The sequence below is a fragment of the Anabrus simplex genome, chromosome 10 (assembly GCF_040414725.1).
Source record: "Anabrus simplex isolate iqAnaSimp1 chromosome 10, ASM4041472v1, whole genome shotgun sequence".
Taxonomy (NCBI): Eukaryota; Metazoa; Arthropoda; class Insecta; order Orthoptera; family Tettigoniidae; genus Anabrus; species Anabrus simplex.
In genome coordinates this window covers 132,362,632-132,379,753 of record NC_090274.1, presented here as the reverse complement: position 1 = coordinate 132,379,753, position 17,122 = coordinate 132,362,632, and positions in this window count along the sequence as shown.

The window sequence follows — 17,122 nt, the reverse complement described above, 5'->3', positions numbered from 1 at the left end:
TTAACAAGGATATCTTCTGTTCATACATACAGTTTTCTGATAATTAGTTTTCTATTATTTAATTTTAATTTGTACATAAAATATTAGCTGCAATATTGCTGTAAGATAATGTAAGCTTGCTCTTAAATTATGTGCATCCTTAGCATGCTTGTAAATATTTGTAAATATCTCCCCAGATCGACTTACAATTTAAGTTACTTAAATTTCACTCTAGTGAGGCTATGTGAATATTGTTTTTATGTTAATTCAGTTTATTATGTCTACCTGTTAAATCTATTTTGATCATTTAACAAGGATAGCTTCTATTCATACAATGAATCATATCAACTTAAGTCAAGTACCTACTCCAGTGTTCTGGTAATTAGTTTTATATAATTTAATCTTAATTTGAACACAGAATATTAGATGTAATGTTGCTTACTCTTTAAAAAATCTCATGTAGGCCTAACCTATATTCTCAGCATGCTCATATATATTTACAGTTATCTCTGCAGATTATACAAGCAGAATTTAAGTTGGTTTAAATCTGTTACATATCTCCCCTTCTAATGAGGCATTGTTAACATCATAGTTTTTTCTTTAATTCAGTTTATTGTGTGTCTGTCATTTAAGTCTGTGTACATAATTAAACTAGGATATCTTCTATTCATACACTGTATGTGCCCCAATTTTCTGATAATTAGTTTTCTATTATGAATGCTTATATTACTTTTGTAGGCATAATCCACCCATGTATCTAAATTTCGTCCTGTTATTAGTAAAGTACTGGTACTCTTAATAGGGATGTATCACGCAAAACTTGTCCGCTAGGCAGCGTAATGGTAATACCCGGTATGAGCTTTCCGCTGCTCGATTGTTTTACATGAGACCATGGGCGCCCACAGGATCTTTTCCAAGGGGGGGGGCACATTAACAATTTTCTTGAATATAAATACCAATATAACGTCAGCAACATTAAATTGTTTACAGAAATTTGCGAATATAACAGATGCTGGATGACTGTCAGTAAGTTCAGTTTATGAAATAATCTGGTATGATATTAAACAATTGAACATCAACTTTTTAGAATTCCAGGGGGGGGCAAGCACCCCCCCCTTGCCCCCCCCCCTTGCGGGCGCCCATGCATGAGACTTATATGGAGTATTCCTACATCTGCGATCATCGAAACGAAACTTTTGCTTTAAATGCATTAAAATGGAGTTACCATATTCTGCTAATGTTTTCAACAAGACGGGAAATGGTATAGGTGCAATGACGATTGCGGATTTGGAAACAGAATTGAAGAAAAGGGGCGAAAAAACATCCAGAAAAATACGAGAGTTGATTGAACGGTACCAGTAAGGAATAAATGCAGCAACTCCTTCTTTTAGCGTTTTTGTTAAGATTGAATTCTTAAAGTACAAATGGCATTTTGAAAACATTCCTAATACTTTGCCGGTTATAGGCGTACATAAGGCATGGCATTGGTATGGCAGCAGTGCCTGGGGCTACATCCAGTACAACTGAACTTCATTTCCATGTAGCGCACGAGTTTCAGGATCTTGTTTCGGACCATAAGACAAATACCGTACCTGTTTAAAAATTTCAAATTTGGAAGTAATGAGTTATTTCCTGTTCAGGAAGTCTGAAATTGATGGTGCTCCAGTGTCAAATTATATGTCACTGTGTGATTCAGGGTACCGTACCGCATACGGTTTTACGGCTGTTTTCCCACTTCTATATCTTCTTGCTGTCTGAATTATATCCAAGGTACCTGTGCTACACCATGCAAATATCGAAGGTACAGCGTTCTCTTTCAGTCTTGTCTTTCGCCTAAAATTATTGAAATAGGTCATATTAACTTTTCAGAATGTACTATCTTATAATGAAATTATTTCTTAATTAGTACTAATTGGCTTACTTACCAGTTTCAGTAATGACATAATCTTCAACTGTAAAATGTTTCGAGCAGACTTTGATATTAGGAGTCATATTATTATTACGTAGGTCCTACCTACGAATCGCATGCAACCACTTTTTACGGAAAGCATCTTGCTTAGGGAATTGCTGGTATGAATTCGGTCGACCTTGATTTTGGGGTATTGGGACACAGCAGTAGTCAGGTATCACAATTTTCTTGTCGTCTTTGTTGTCGTAACGATATATTAAATCTTTAACTTCAGCATTTAACTAGGTAACTTCCATTAAAAAACACATATAAACAAATGACGATCGACAAGCGCATACCGGGTACTATACGTGAGACATCTATCGGTAGTGTTTCAGTACACCCCTATTCACTGAGCTCAATTTGTAAAGGCACACCCCAAAATTTTGTATACAGTTCTTCTGTACAAGTCTATGGCCTTTGGTATTAATGGATATAATAAATGTTAGTAACATTGGGAAAGGTTATTCTGTATAAACTGTAAAAACACAACCATGCTAATAACAAGTCATTGGACCCAGCCACAGGCACAGTCCCGGTTACTCAGGTTCCCCTTGACAATATTATAACTTACGACCGAAAATTTTCTAATAGCCGTTTGGAAAGGTATTTGTTTATGAGCAGTATTAGCATGTCTTTATACTGGTATCAAGGAGAAAAAGCCAAATTATAGTGTTAAAAAACCAGTATGATCTAACCTTAATGTTTACTTAATTGTGTAAAAGCATTAATGAGAGCATTTAAACAATATATTAAAAAGTAATCATGTTTAATCATTAGTTGTAGCTCTTGAAGCATCACTTCACTGGCAAAAAACAGTTTAGTTTAATTTATTTTTATGTTAATTCCTTCTGTACGGCAGATTTTAAGTCGCTATTAGAATAGCAATGTGCAACAACACTATAGTAATCGTGCCATAACACTAGTATTTGGAAGAAGCAAAACTGCTATTCGAAACAGTTATTTTGAAACTGTTTCGAGCTCGAAACAGGAACAGTTGAAACTGTTTCACACAAATAGCAGTTTAGCCCACCTGTAACACACACAAGCGGAGAAGGCGAAGCGTGGAGAGGATGACGTCAGAGTCACGTGATGAAGTGAGTAGACAGACGACAGGTGAGCGGAGCAGTTGAATGCGTGGAGCAGCAGCGACGTGATCGAAGAAGAAGCAGCATGCAAGGTAGGGAATATACGTAGTATAAGCGGAGATCGTAACAGAAGGGCTGCTAACACTTCCACTTAAAAATTTACTTCACTCATAAATCTCAGATGAATAACCGGGCAGATTCTATGTTGACGACAAAGGCAAGATCAAAGGACAAACGATTTAGAATTAGAGATACATTATTTGTTGGAAACTTGGAACGTGAGAGGCATAAAAGGTAAAGAAGAAGAACAGGGGAGAGGGCTGGCTAGGGAAGAAATCAATTTTGCTGTAATTACTGAGACAAAAAAAAATTCAAGGGACAAAAGAAATTGATAAATACACTATGATTTATAGTGGAGTTACACAGGATAAAAGAGCTGCAACAGGGGTCGGAATAATAATAGACAGGAAGTGGAAGAACGAAATAGAAAGCTACACCATTATCAATGAAGGGATTTTAATGCTGAGGCTGAAGGTAGAGAGAGAGAGAAATTAACCTTGGTAGACGTGTATGCTTCTGAAGAAAACAAAAAGGAAGAATCTGAACAGTTCTATCAAATTCTTCAATCAGTGTCAGCTAACGTATGTAAAAGTGATTTTGTTATTCTGGCTGGTGATCTCACTGCTCGAGTAGGGTGAAGTAATGATAAAATTTGCCTCCTATAATTAATTCAAAATTACGAACACCTTCTTTGAGAAGAAAGATGTACATAAATTTACGTGGACTGCAATGACCTAATAGATGTAGAAGAACTTAATACTGTTCTGAAATTGACTACATAATGGTCAATAAAAAGTCAGGCCCATATGTAACAGATGTCGGAGTACATATAGGGAGCGATTTATACACAGATCACAATCTGGTCATTGTAAAAATCAGAATTCTTGATATATGGAGGAAAAGGATGAATAGAAATATAAAAGAAAAACAAGAAATCTATAAGGTAATTATATTTACTACAAGATGATGGAATAAAATATTTATATCAAAATGGCTGCAACAGTATTTAGTTCAAATTCCGACAAGTACTGATATTAACATTGAATGAGAAACCATAACCTCAGATATTCAGAAGGCAGCAGATGAAGCCGTTGGAGGGAAGAAGGAATTTATGAGAAGAACTGTACTTAAAGTATGGAATAAACAATTTTCAGAAGCTGTCAAGCAAAAACAAATATTATACTTGAAAATGATACAGCATCGCATCCCACAAAATGAGAAAGAATATAAAAACAGCAGGGACAAGGTCAAGTCATTAACGAGAAAACTCAAGCAGGAATCATGGGATAGGTTAATAAACTCAATACACCGCCGTCTCGATCCTCCTATAAGAGGATCGAGACGGCGGTGACTCCATAGAAGATAATATCCATTGTTGACCAGAGATGGCGTGTGAGTTAATGTAGCGCCTCAACAGTGATGAAAGAGAAACTGCCAATATAAATGTAATCGAAAAAGAATCATGGACACAACACTACAAAGAATTGTGGCATAACGGAGAGTATGGAGAGAGTCACGAAGATCAAGATATAGATAACGACATTGAAGAAATTGACCTAATAGATGTAGAAGAACTTAATACTGTTCTGAAATTCTTCAAAATTAGAAAAGCACCAGGGTTAGACAATATGAATATGGAGTTGTTCAAATATGCTGGGAACATTATTAAATTTAGATTGTTACATTTAACTAACCTTTGTTGGAAAAGAACAAACATGCCCGAAGAATGGAGCAAAGCTAAAATTATATCACGTTTCAAGAAAGGAAATAGAAGTTGTTGAATAACTATCGAGGAATAAGTTAATTAAATGTTGGCCATAAAATATATGCTAAGATAATAAACAATAGACTTAAGATTATTGCACACAATCTCTTACTGGAAGAACAACGGGGATGTAGAAAAGGCAGATCCTGTACAGGTAATATATATAGCCTCAAACAGATACTGGAGAAGAGAATTTAACTCGAATACTTACAGTACGTAGCTTTCGTCGACTATAAAAAGGCTTTGAATATGATAGATAGAGAACAGGTATGGAATATCATGGTAAAAGATGTATACCCTAAACATTTTACTCAAGTTACCCAAAGTCTGCACAAAAGGACGAGAACTGCGCTAGATATAGGATACAAACTAACGGGAGAAATATTAATTAACCAAGGTGTACGTCAGGGATTCAGCCTCTCTCCAACACTATATATATATATATTGAAACAGGGACCGTCCGTGATCGAACTGGCGACCGCGCGCTCTGTTTAATCCTTTTAAATTGTGAGTGTTGTGAGCTATGATGCGACGCTTCCGGCGAGCGAGTCGCGGCAGCCTGCTAAGACACCACTACGACGTCACAAAACGCGCGGCCCACAAGTGAGAGAGAACCATCTGGAAGCTTTTCTACATCTCCGCTTCCATATGAGATGTCGACCAACGGAAAACGGGACCGTGTAGCTTGCAATAACGGATAGCTCATGTCCAAATTTCATGTTAGTAACTATTTGATTTAAGGAGATGTCGCAACGTCAAGGTGTCAAGTAATTTCAATGGCGTACATGCTCAGGGTCAAGCCCGGGTATATAAGACGAGCGAGAGGACAGTACAGGCACAATACAGCACAGTACATCATAGTAGAGACCTGCTGCCTGAGATTGTGCCGGCAGTAACGTTCAACTTTGTGCGCGAGCGGCGAGTCCGAACGTCGAACTAAGTACCCGCGAGATACACGTTAATACCGCGTGTGCTAGAACTGTTGATTAACTTATAAATTAATACGACGAGTCTACGTATCAACTTCTACGAGTAAATTAACCAGGCAGGACCTTGTTTGTGGAAACGACGTACCTAATACTGCACAGTGCCATTAACTATTTAATATTTCGTGGTGTTAGAGAGATAGTAGACTGTTTCTCAACGCATCGGGAACATAGACTGAATCCCACACTAAGATCACGTGTGAAGTTGAATGAATAGACTTTATTTCAATTTCCTTGAACTGCATTAACCTAACAGTCAGAACTTAGTGAAGTCAGGATACCGTGAAGTTTCAATTATCTGAGTATAGGATTTGTTTAGAACTTACTGAATTGCATTAAACTGGCAAGTGGAACTTAGTAAATTCAGTGTCTCATGACAAGTCAATCACCTTATTAGTGGACTTGGTGCAAATTACTGCGCATATTAGACGTGCTACTTGGAATGCACAGTGCAATATCACTCGAAGTGGTGTGTATAAACCAACGCCCCATGCATACTGCGACCGCACAGTGCGTAATTTCGGGAATCTAGCCGGCCAAAAATCGTATCTCGGACACTAATGGACCGATCTATATAAAACTTAGTATGTAACTGCTATTATTGGAGATAATTAAGTATGTGGTCAATTAAGTACAAAAAAAATACTACGCCAAGAATAGAATGAGAAATTTTAGTAATTTGAATCATTTTCCGTTATAGCTTTAAGAAATTAAATAGATGTTAATTAGTTGGACATTCTGTTTAGAATGTTTGAAAACAGATACAGGAATACATGTATTTACCAATCAATTTAGTCGTTAGATGCAGTTTCATCAGAATCGCTAGCTTCACTGTCAGTATCTCTTTGGGCAGAACCAGATACAGGAGGCTCAGACAGTAAGTTGAGCACTTCTTGTGAAAGAGGAATCAACTTCTTCTTCCTTGATTTCCCTAAGCTGGTAATATAAGGGTCCGAGCATATAAGCAGCCTATGGAAGAGGTCAGTATTTGTGTCCTTTCTGGAGGTTTTCCTGGCGAATACTTCTCTGAAAAGCCTATTATCTTTATTCCTAGTTTCCTGGGCTTCCTCAGAGAGTTGTCCAATAGGTATAACACAGTACCCAATGACGTCTTCTCCATGAACCAAGAGTTTGTGCAAAGTTACAGGCATGTAGTACCATTTGTATTTTTGTAAGTACAATTGTATAGTTTCCTTTGCGTACATGCCAAATGCCACTTTGTCAATGGCATACCCACACGAAAGAGTTTCTAATATGACACGTAAATGGTTTATTAAATTTTGATCTATTCCAGTAATATCCACAGAAGTGGAAGCCTCCCTGAAAAAGCTTCTAGCGGTGTTTCCATCATTAGTATTGCCAGCACTTTGCTTCGGTGTATCAACCAATAGACCCGTTTCCTCCCTGAACCGAACCTGTATATTCTTCTTTCTTTCTTCAACCACTTTCTTCTCCTCGGTATCTCTTATTTGCCACTTTCTTACGTCAAGTCTGTACGCTATATGTAAAAGGCATTCGAAACATCGAAGCCATACATGAAGTGGTGATAACCCAAACTTAAGTGCTGTTGGGTTAATTACTCTCTCAGTCACTTCAGGAATATGTTTAGGGGAAGCGCCACATGTGTAATATCTTTGGGAAGACTGATAGGAAGACAATGCACTGCAGACTTTTCCATCCACCATAGTGAAATGTAACTCATGTTCAACCACTATTGTTTTTTCATCATTCAGGAATACCGTAGTAGGCAACAACTTCTCTTCCTGGTCACTGATACATTGCACCTCTTCACGGATTAAGTCGGCTGTTTCTTTCTGGAACTCTAATTTAATGAGTCTGCAGAAACGAGATGATGAAGGTCTAGGATTACGCCAAATTGTGTCCTGGTTTCCGGGGTTTGGGTGGCTAAACAAAAGCTGAAGGGGCACAAGTGAAATGCAAAACAGAGACTCGTCACTTAATGATCTACCCTGTGAAAATCTCTGTTTATAGCGACTTTGATCTGAACTGCCATCACAGCCCCACTTAGTTACAAGTTTATATTTGCATTCTTGATCTGCCAAATTCACCATATTCTCTTGTATTTTGCAAATTTGGCGTACTGTATGGTCAAGAATCGCTTGTAATCGGACATCTGCGGATGAATCAGTGATTAATATATCACTGGGGTAACATTCGTATTTACTTTTTCTCACTAGATAATATGGAGGGTACAAGTTACAGCTATATGTTTTAGCATTTTCCCTCAATTCCTTGTACTAATTAGATGACAATTGCAAATCAATTATCATAGCGAGAGTCTGATCAGGGAACATTGTTGGTTGTTCCTGCAAAAATAAATTGCGTGACCTTTTGATTTTTGTCGCACGTTGAGGAGAGGCAAATGAAAGTTCACCAACAATATCAGCGGCATCCTTTTTCCCAGAAGCTCGAAGACTCATCTGAGTGGCATAAACTATCTCTTCCTGTGATTTTTCTTCAAGAAGTGATCTAGTTTTCCTTCTCTTAGACCGTTCACTCAATTCTGCGAACAGTTTACGCGGACGTCTTCGAGTGCTAGCACTGGCAGGCTCATCCTGACAATGTTGTGATGCATGTCCTTCTGGAAGGCTCACTTTTTGGTCCAACCAACTTTTGTTGTACTTCAAGAATTTGTCCCGTTTTCTACCATATTTTGTCCAGCGTGATCGAATTTTAGCACACAAAATACTGACCGATTTCCTTATTGACTTGGATATATCCTCGGAACAATCCTCAAGGCCTAAATGTTCAATTACAACATTCGCAATATCATCGTTCCGCTTATATTCCCTGCTGTTCCTCCACAGCTCGAAAACCGACCTCCGGCTTACAGAGTACATGGCTTCTGAAAAAAATTAATTACTCTCATGGTCGCGCCTGGTCGCAGCAAAAATCACAGTTTTCTATTCGTTAAAGTATAGACAACTTATCCAGAAACTTTCATTACAGAAATCGAAGGCAATCCCTTTTGAAAGTCTGCTCAAATTTTTATAATTAGATAGCGCTTGGACACCCTGATACCTGACATTTAAGCGCACATTCCGGACAATAATATAGTAATTTTCAACAAATGATACATCTATATATATAAAATAAGAGTTTTGTCTATACATTGCTCAGAATTTGAAAATAATGGTATTTCTGGATCGGTCATGTCCACAGTAACAAGGAAATGCATTTTTTACTTTTCCGTAATTTCTGTCTGTCTGTCTATCTGTCTGTATGTATGTACACGCATCATGGGAAAATGGCTGAAGAGAATTTAATGAACATCGAAATGTAAAGTCGGGTGGTGAACCACTACAATCTAAGCTATCAATTATTTTGTTCACGTTGAGTAAAAAGGTAGTTTAGGGGAAGGCCTGACATTTAATTTTTAAATATTTATATTATTAGTGGTCGTATCTTAATGGAAATCGGTAGACAAAGGTGGAAAATAAGTCCCTACAATATAGGCTAAACATAATTGTATTCACGCTGAGAAAAATGGTAGTTTAGGGGAAGGCCTAAAATTTAATTCTCAAATATTTATTATATTAGTGGTCGTATCTTCACGAAAATTGGTATGCAAAGTCGGGGAATAAGTCGCTATAATCTAGGCCATCAATAATTTTATTCACACTGAGTGAAATGGTAGTTTAGGGGAAGGCCTGAAAGGTAATCTATATATATATAAAATAAGAGTTTTCTCTGTACATTGCTCAGAATTTGAAAAGAATGGTATTTCTGTATCGGTCATGTCCACAGTAACAAGGAAATGCATTTTTTACTTTTCCGTAATTTCTGTCTCCTGTCTGTCTGTCTGTCTGTCTGTCTGTCTGTCTATCTATCTATCTATCTGTCTGTCTGTCTGTCTCTCTGTCTGTCTGTTTGTCTGTCTGTCTGTCTGTCTGTCTGTCTACGCATCGCGAGAAAACGACTGAAGTGGATTTAATGAAAATCGGTACGTAAAGTCGGGTGATGAACCACTACAATCTAGGCTATAAATTATTTTATTCACGCTGAGTGAAATGGTAGTTTAGGGGAAGGCCTGAAATGTAATTCTCAAATAAGTTATTTATGTTATTTGTGGTCGTATCGATGAATACTACATAACTAACATAACTTTAGTTATGTCGTAAGTTAGTAGTAGATATGTAAGAAGTTATCAAATTTCCGATCACTTATGTCTTATACATTGTTACCGTACCGCATATAATCACAGAAATACTCATGAAATTGGATTTTTGTTACTAAGTCCATATCAGCGCCGAGTCACGAGAAAATGGGTAAACAGAATTTAGTGAAAATAGGTATGTAAAGTCTGAGATTAAGGAACTACAGTCGACGATATAAATAATTTTGTAAGACGCCCTAATATCACAGAGTCGAAAGAAAACTAATGTGAAGGCCTGCAATATAGAAAGCTCATAAACTTTATCAACAATAACAATACATTGACCATTCTTTGTTGTGATGTACTTTTTGTCTTCTGTTTCCTCTCATCCCCGATAGATAGGATTACTGCAGCGTACCGAGTTTTTTTAAAATTTACTTTACGTCGCACCGACACAGGTAGGTCTTATGGCGACGATGGGATAGGAAAGGAATAGGGGTGTGAAGGAAGTGGCTTAGGCTTTAATTAAGGTACAGTCTGGTGTGACTGGTGTGAAAATGGGAAACCATGGGATACCATCTCCAGGGTGCCGGCATTGGGGTTCGAATCCACTATCTCCCGGATGCAAGCTCACAGTTGCGCGCCTCTAACCACACGGCCAACTCGCCTGGTCGTACCGAGTGTACCTGTATATTGGCGGGAAGTAGCTGGGGAGTTAGATAACTTTCTTCTTTAGCATGCCATTCCTCTGGTTCATACAATTTCTGATATTACTGGTCCGTAACACACTGGTTCATCATAGCATTGGAGCTATTCAATCCCTACTCTGAGCCACTGATTGGAATGAGTAGTGTGCATATTTAACGGAATAATGACAGAGGAGTGTTCACGTTGAAAGTGAGAAAGCGTGCGGTTTTTCAATTGATCGAGTATTTTAAAAGATAACATTGCTTTCAATCGCTACATTCCTACGGACGTTTTTGTAATGACCTATTTTGAATTCAGTTAGGAAAACCACTAAGTCAGTCTTTGTGAGAATCCCGTAGCGAAGCACGGGTACATCAGCTAGCAATATATAAAATACATACCTTTATCTAATATAATCACACTGCACGTTAAAGAGATATTTAGTTCTGCGTCCTTACTGAGCCCTCGCATAAAAACAGCTGTGCGCTCATCTCGCTAGAATATTATCCCCTAACGGAGAAGAGCCACTTCAGCCCTTCGGTGAGATAAGATAAACAGACAGCGCGACCTTTCAGTACTTAATTACTGTACTTAAGAGTCTTATAAACACATCTCACAGAAAATGCACACCAAAGACAGGGGTAGAAAATGTGATTTTTGGCCGGCTGGATGCCAAAAATTACCCACTGTGGACCGCCCGTATTGTCATGTGAACTCCCGCCGATGGAGACTTGGTAACTCCGAGGGATACGTGGTGATAGTGTTCCGGTCTGTGGTGGACATGGTACCTTCGAGGGACGTGGTGTTGGTGTTCCTGATTTATGGCAAATAGCTTAATATGATAATAGTGGAAACTCTCCTCACTTAACACGCAGAGCAGTGGCGACAACAAGAAATTCTGCCATCTAGCGGCTCGAAGAGAACACTAACACAACGCGCTATTAAAACACTACACATTTCGACTTCGAGCCCAACGAAATACAGATTTTAAGACCTTTGCGTCGTTCTTGTAACACAATATAGGGAAGGAAAACGGTGGATGTTGATCTGAAAGAACCAGTGATACGAATAAAACGAATTTATTATCAAATTAAAACATTCGATCGTCATGCTATGACTAGGGTGTACAGTCTCTAAGAAGAGCAAATCACTCAAGCAATATCATTTTTCAACTTAATATTTCTACCGGCAAGATTTTTCTGTGTTGAATCATTGGTTCTATTCACATGAGCCTTTATAAGGACTTTGAAAAACTTGTTAGTCAGTAATTTTATACAGCTGTTACATATGCCTTCACTAGATACATTCAATGACAAGAAACCTGTCAGTTAATTTTCTACTAATTCCATGTGTGCTTTCTAACAAAAACTGTCTTCAAATATTCCTGATATTTTAGCACCTAAATGGGCGAGTTGGCCGTGCGGTTAGGGGTGCGCAGCTGTGACCTTGCGTCCGGGATACGGTAGGTTCGATCCCCACTGTCGGCAGCCCTGAAGATGGCTTTTCACACCAGGAAAATGCTAGGGCTGTACCGTAATTAAGGCCATGGCCGCTTCCTTTCCACTCCTAGGCCTTTCCAATTCCATCGTTGCCATTGGACCTGTCTGTATCGGTGCAACGTAAAGCAAAAAGCACCTAACTTCCCCCACAAATATTTGGAAACATCATTTTAGAATTATCATACTTCATTTCTATGTGCAAACGTCCCGTGCTATAAATCTGTCCTTCTGCTCTTCACAGCCGACTGAGTACACCTAAAAATCGATTAAATGCATAGGTTTAATAAGAACAATGTTTTAAAGAATATATGTGCACATAAATAGAAAAAATACAGACACATAAACATTAACAGTTAGGCCTATACTCACAGCACTTTGTTGTTAGGATATGTGCAAAATGAATTGCGATCACTGTCTTTTGTAATTTAAAAAAACACCCATACATAGGACAAATAACTCCTCTTTGCCATTTCCAAAATAGTCATACATAACAAGCATAAAACAATCTGAAGTACAAATGAGACACTTCTAACATGTACACAGCTGACAGCAGTAGCACGTGTAGTTATCTCGTCGAACCGCTAGATGGCACGCAGAAACGATGTCGCCAGTTTCTCGCAGGAGTTTCCACTATTATCATATTAAGCTATTTGTTTATGGTAGACATGGTACTACAGTCTGTGAGGACACAGTCAAACGGAGCCTGTTCTTCAATAAGGCGATACGAATCTGTGTAGTTAAAGAATAGTGTGAACTGTGTCTTATCAAGTAACTTTCAATTCAGCAAGTCAGTTTAAAACTTTCCAGCAACTTTAATTCTCATTAAATTTTTCAAATGACTTGCTATTTCTTAAAGCCAGTGTAATATTAATTCGTACCGTTGCTAACGATTGGGAACTTTGAAACTTAAACACTTCGTTAACATTTCTACGAATTAGAACTTTGTTTATCTCCATATTACTTTAGTTAGTTAGCTAATTGAAGAATGAACTTTAGCTCGAAATTTGATAGGCATATCAAGATTGAACTTTATTTTTCGCCCCAATTAATCATTCCAGCAAGGAACTCTAATTAATTATATCAAGAAGAGATATTTTAAATTTCATTGGTGAACTTTACTATAAATATTTGTCGCTAATAAGATTGACACAATCTATTATCAGTTTATTGAGTAGTAAGTGTAGATGAGAGTCCAATTTGACAAATATTCAAGGAAAAGTTAGGCCATTCGTCTACTTTGATTTAAAAAAAGTTTATGTGGCCATCACGTGAAATCTTTTACTCCCTCTCTGTACAATCTCCTAACATAAGACCATACACACGCTGCGAAACCTTTATGCTCAATGACAGGCGTCAATGAGTGCGTGCCAGTTACTGGTGCAATATATATATATATATAGATGAAGTAATCAGAAACTGGAAACGAACTATGCACTCTGGAATAAAATTAAATGCAGACACATGTATAAATACTATGCTCTTTTCAGGTGATCAATTTATCTTGCAGGATGATGAAGATAAACTCCAGAAATCAATATAACAGTTAAACGCCATTTGTAAATGTTATAATATTCAGCTACCCAGAACGAAAACCAAAGTTATGGCATGGCAATGGATGTATCCTATCAGAGCGAGGGTAGTAATTAACACTCAATCAGTGGAACAAGTCTCAAATGTTAAGTACGTTGGTTGTGAAGTATCCTTTAATAATGATGATGAGGTGAAGAAGAAGCTTCATCGATTTCAATATATGTGTGGGACAATTCGCCGAACACAGAAAGGAAAAGTAAGAGAAGATAATCAACTTATATTCCATAAGACTACGGCTGTACCAACTTTGTTATATGGAAGTGAGACATGGGTGGATAAAACAAGCTATAGGAAGAAAATACAATCATCTGAAATGAGATTCCTAAGATCAGTGAAAGGATATTCCCTAAGTATAAAATAAGAAATAAAGAGATATGACAAAAATTTAATACATTCTCAGTGAATGAAAGAATATTCCAAAACAGGATAAATTGGAAAAAACAAGTTCTGAGGATGGATAACAACAGAATCCCAAAACTTGCCCTGGAATACCACCCTACGGTAAGAAAAGATATTGGTCGTGCCATGAAGAGGAAGTGGGTAAGAAACAATTACTGGCTACGTGTGAACACTTCGGTCCAGTTGTCTGGCCAATTGTCCAGACAATCAATTTTCTCCAGGAGTAGACTCAGGACAACCAACTGAGCCCAGCTGCAACCCCACCACCCGTAGCTCAGTATTGTCAGAACATTTGTGTTGTGCCAGTTCGCTTCTGTCAACCGAGAGGTGCAGCCGTCTGCGTGGTCTCGATAAACTAAATACCTTAATTTTTAAATTATTTGTAAGCTGTTCGCGTAATGATGGCTCCAAAGTGGGGTGACGATACTGTTGAGCTGTGCGTTCATGTTTGTTTGTGGGACCAGCACGAAGACAATGCTCGTCAAGCGGCACTTTCAATGAATTAATTTGTCTTTTTCTACTATTTTTTTACGTCGCACCGACATAGAGAGTTCTGATGGCGACGATTGGATGGGAAAGGCCTAGGAGTGGGAAGGAAGTGGCCATGGTCTTAATTAAGATACAGGCCTAGCATTCGCCTAGTGTAAAAATGGTAAACCACAGAAAACCACCTTCAGGGCTCTCAACAGTGGGATTCGAACCCACTACCTCCCGGATGCTAGATCACAGCTACGCGCCCCTAACCGCACGGACAACTCGCTCGGTCAGTCACTACTGATCTGCACTTAGGAGAGTTGCCCAAATGGCAGATTACCTATCTGTTGTTTTCCTAGCCTTTTATTAAATGATTGTAAAGCATTCGGGTAAGTTATTCCAATCCTGAACTCCACTTCCTATAAACGAATATTTTCCCCTATTTATCCTCTTGAATTCCAACTTTATCTTCATATTGTGATCTTTCCTACTTTCAAAAACACCACTCAAACTCATTCGTCTACTAATGCCATTACACACCATCTCTTCACTGACAGTTCGAAACATACCATTTAGTCGAGCAGCTCGTCTCCTTTCACCCAAGTCTTCCCAGCCCAAACTTTGCAACATTTTTGTAACGCTACTCTGGTTGGGGTCTTACCAGAGACTTATATGCCCTCTCCTTTACATCCTTACTAGAACTAAGTACTGCCATAATCATGTGCAGAGATCTGTACCCATTATTTACAATTCCATTTATGTGATTACCCCAATGCAGATCTTTCCTTATGCTAACACCTAGGTACTTACAATGATTCCCATAAGGAATTTTCAGCCTATCAACGCAGTAATTACATGTGAGAGGACTTTTTTCCTATTAGGTATGCTCACAACCTGACCTTCAACCCCATTTATCAACATACCATTGCCTGCTGTCCATCTCACAACGCTGTCGACGTCTTTTTGCACAATCTTGTAACTTAGTTATTACTCTGAACAGACTAACATCGTCTGCAAAGAGCCTTATCTCTGATTCCGGTTCTTTACTCATATCATTTATATATATATAAAACGTAAAGGTCCAATAATACTGACTTGAGGAATTCTCCTCTTAATTATTGTAGGGTCAGATAAAGCTTCGCCTACTCTAATTGTCTGAGTTCTATTTTCTGAAATATAGCCACCCATTCACTTTCTTGTCTAGCCCAATTGCACTCATTTTGAGATTACCGACAAATTTACTTTCACGATTCTGTGTGATTGAAGTAAAAAGTTTGCTTGACTCAGCAAAGAATTCCCGGCACACATAATTACAGAATAAATTCAATTCCTCACGGTATACTACAGACGCTGCACACTCGGCCATCTCGTCATCGACTAGCATCGTGTAAACTAGGCATTAAGATTGGTTACCAAACCCCATGGCACTACAATCCTTGAAGGGCCTTGGCCTACCAAGCGACCGCTGCTCAGCTCGAAGGCCTGCAGATTGCGAGGTGTCGTGTGGTCAGCACGACGAATATTAAGGTTGGTTGCCACCTGAAATTAGCAGTCACTGATGCGTGACCGAGAGATATGTTTATGACCATTTGATCTTCGCAAGGGGAAATATGATTTCTTTCCTTACAGAGGTATGTTCAAAAATAAACCAATGCATCTGAAAGATTTGCGACACAAATTAGACATGTGTGTTGCACAAAACAGGCCAGAAACTTTCGACACAAGTTCACGCCTTTTGCAACATCATGGTGGACATATAGAACTAAGGGCTACCACACAGGGAAAGGTAAGATAAGTTGCGCAAAGCACGAACAGAAAGCAAACCTGAACTATGGTAGGCAGGCGTTTAAAGATGGCGGATTAACTGAAGAGCAGGATTACTTTAATTTGCCACTGTCGTAGAAGATGAATAAATCGAAATATTCTGTATACCCCTTGAAATCGGAGGGAGAATAATTCATGGTGAATTCTATCACTTGAGTCAAGCATTGCATGGAAATGATGAAGAATTTAAAAAAATACTTTCGTTAAAATCAGGAAGGTTTTATGAGCTTCTGTGAACTAATAAGGATGATATTAAGAGAAAAGAATATGAAGAACCCAAAAATTATAGAATGTACGGTAGAAATGTATCTAAAATCAATAAATGATATGTAGAATCAATTTCCAGGGTCTATTTATTTATTTATTTATTTATTTCCAACAGTTGTCTTTCATGCTTATATATCTTTAATAAGTGGACAGAAACGATTTTTCTATCTCTATAATCAGTCCTTCTTCCATGGTAATTAACAAACGCAGGAACTATTAAGCTACTGTATTGAGGTAATTCACGAAAGCCACACGGATGAAAAACTGTTTGGTAGATGCCAGGGAAAAAGTGATTGTGCGCAGCTATGAAAATCGTCTGCTTGGCGATCTGTAAAATTTAATTTGGCATCGCTTAGGTTAGCATTGCTTAGTTTTCTGTGTTTGGTGGCGTTAGGTCTCTACGAAGTCGTGGACACATTTGTTCATTTTATGCACTTAT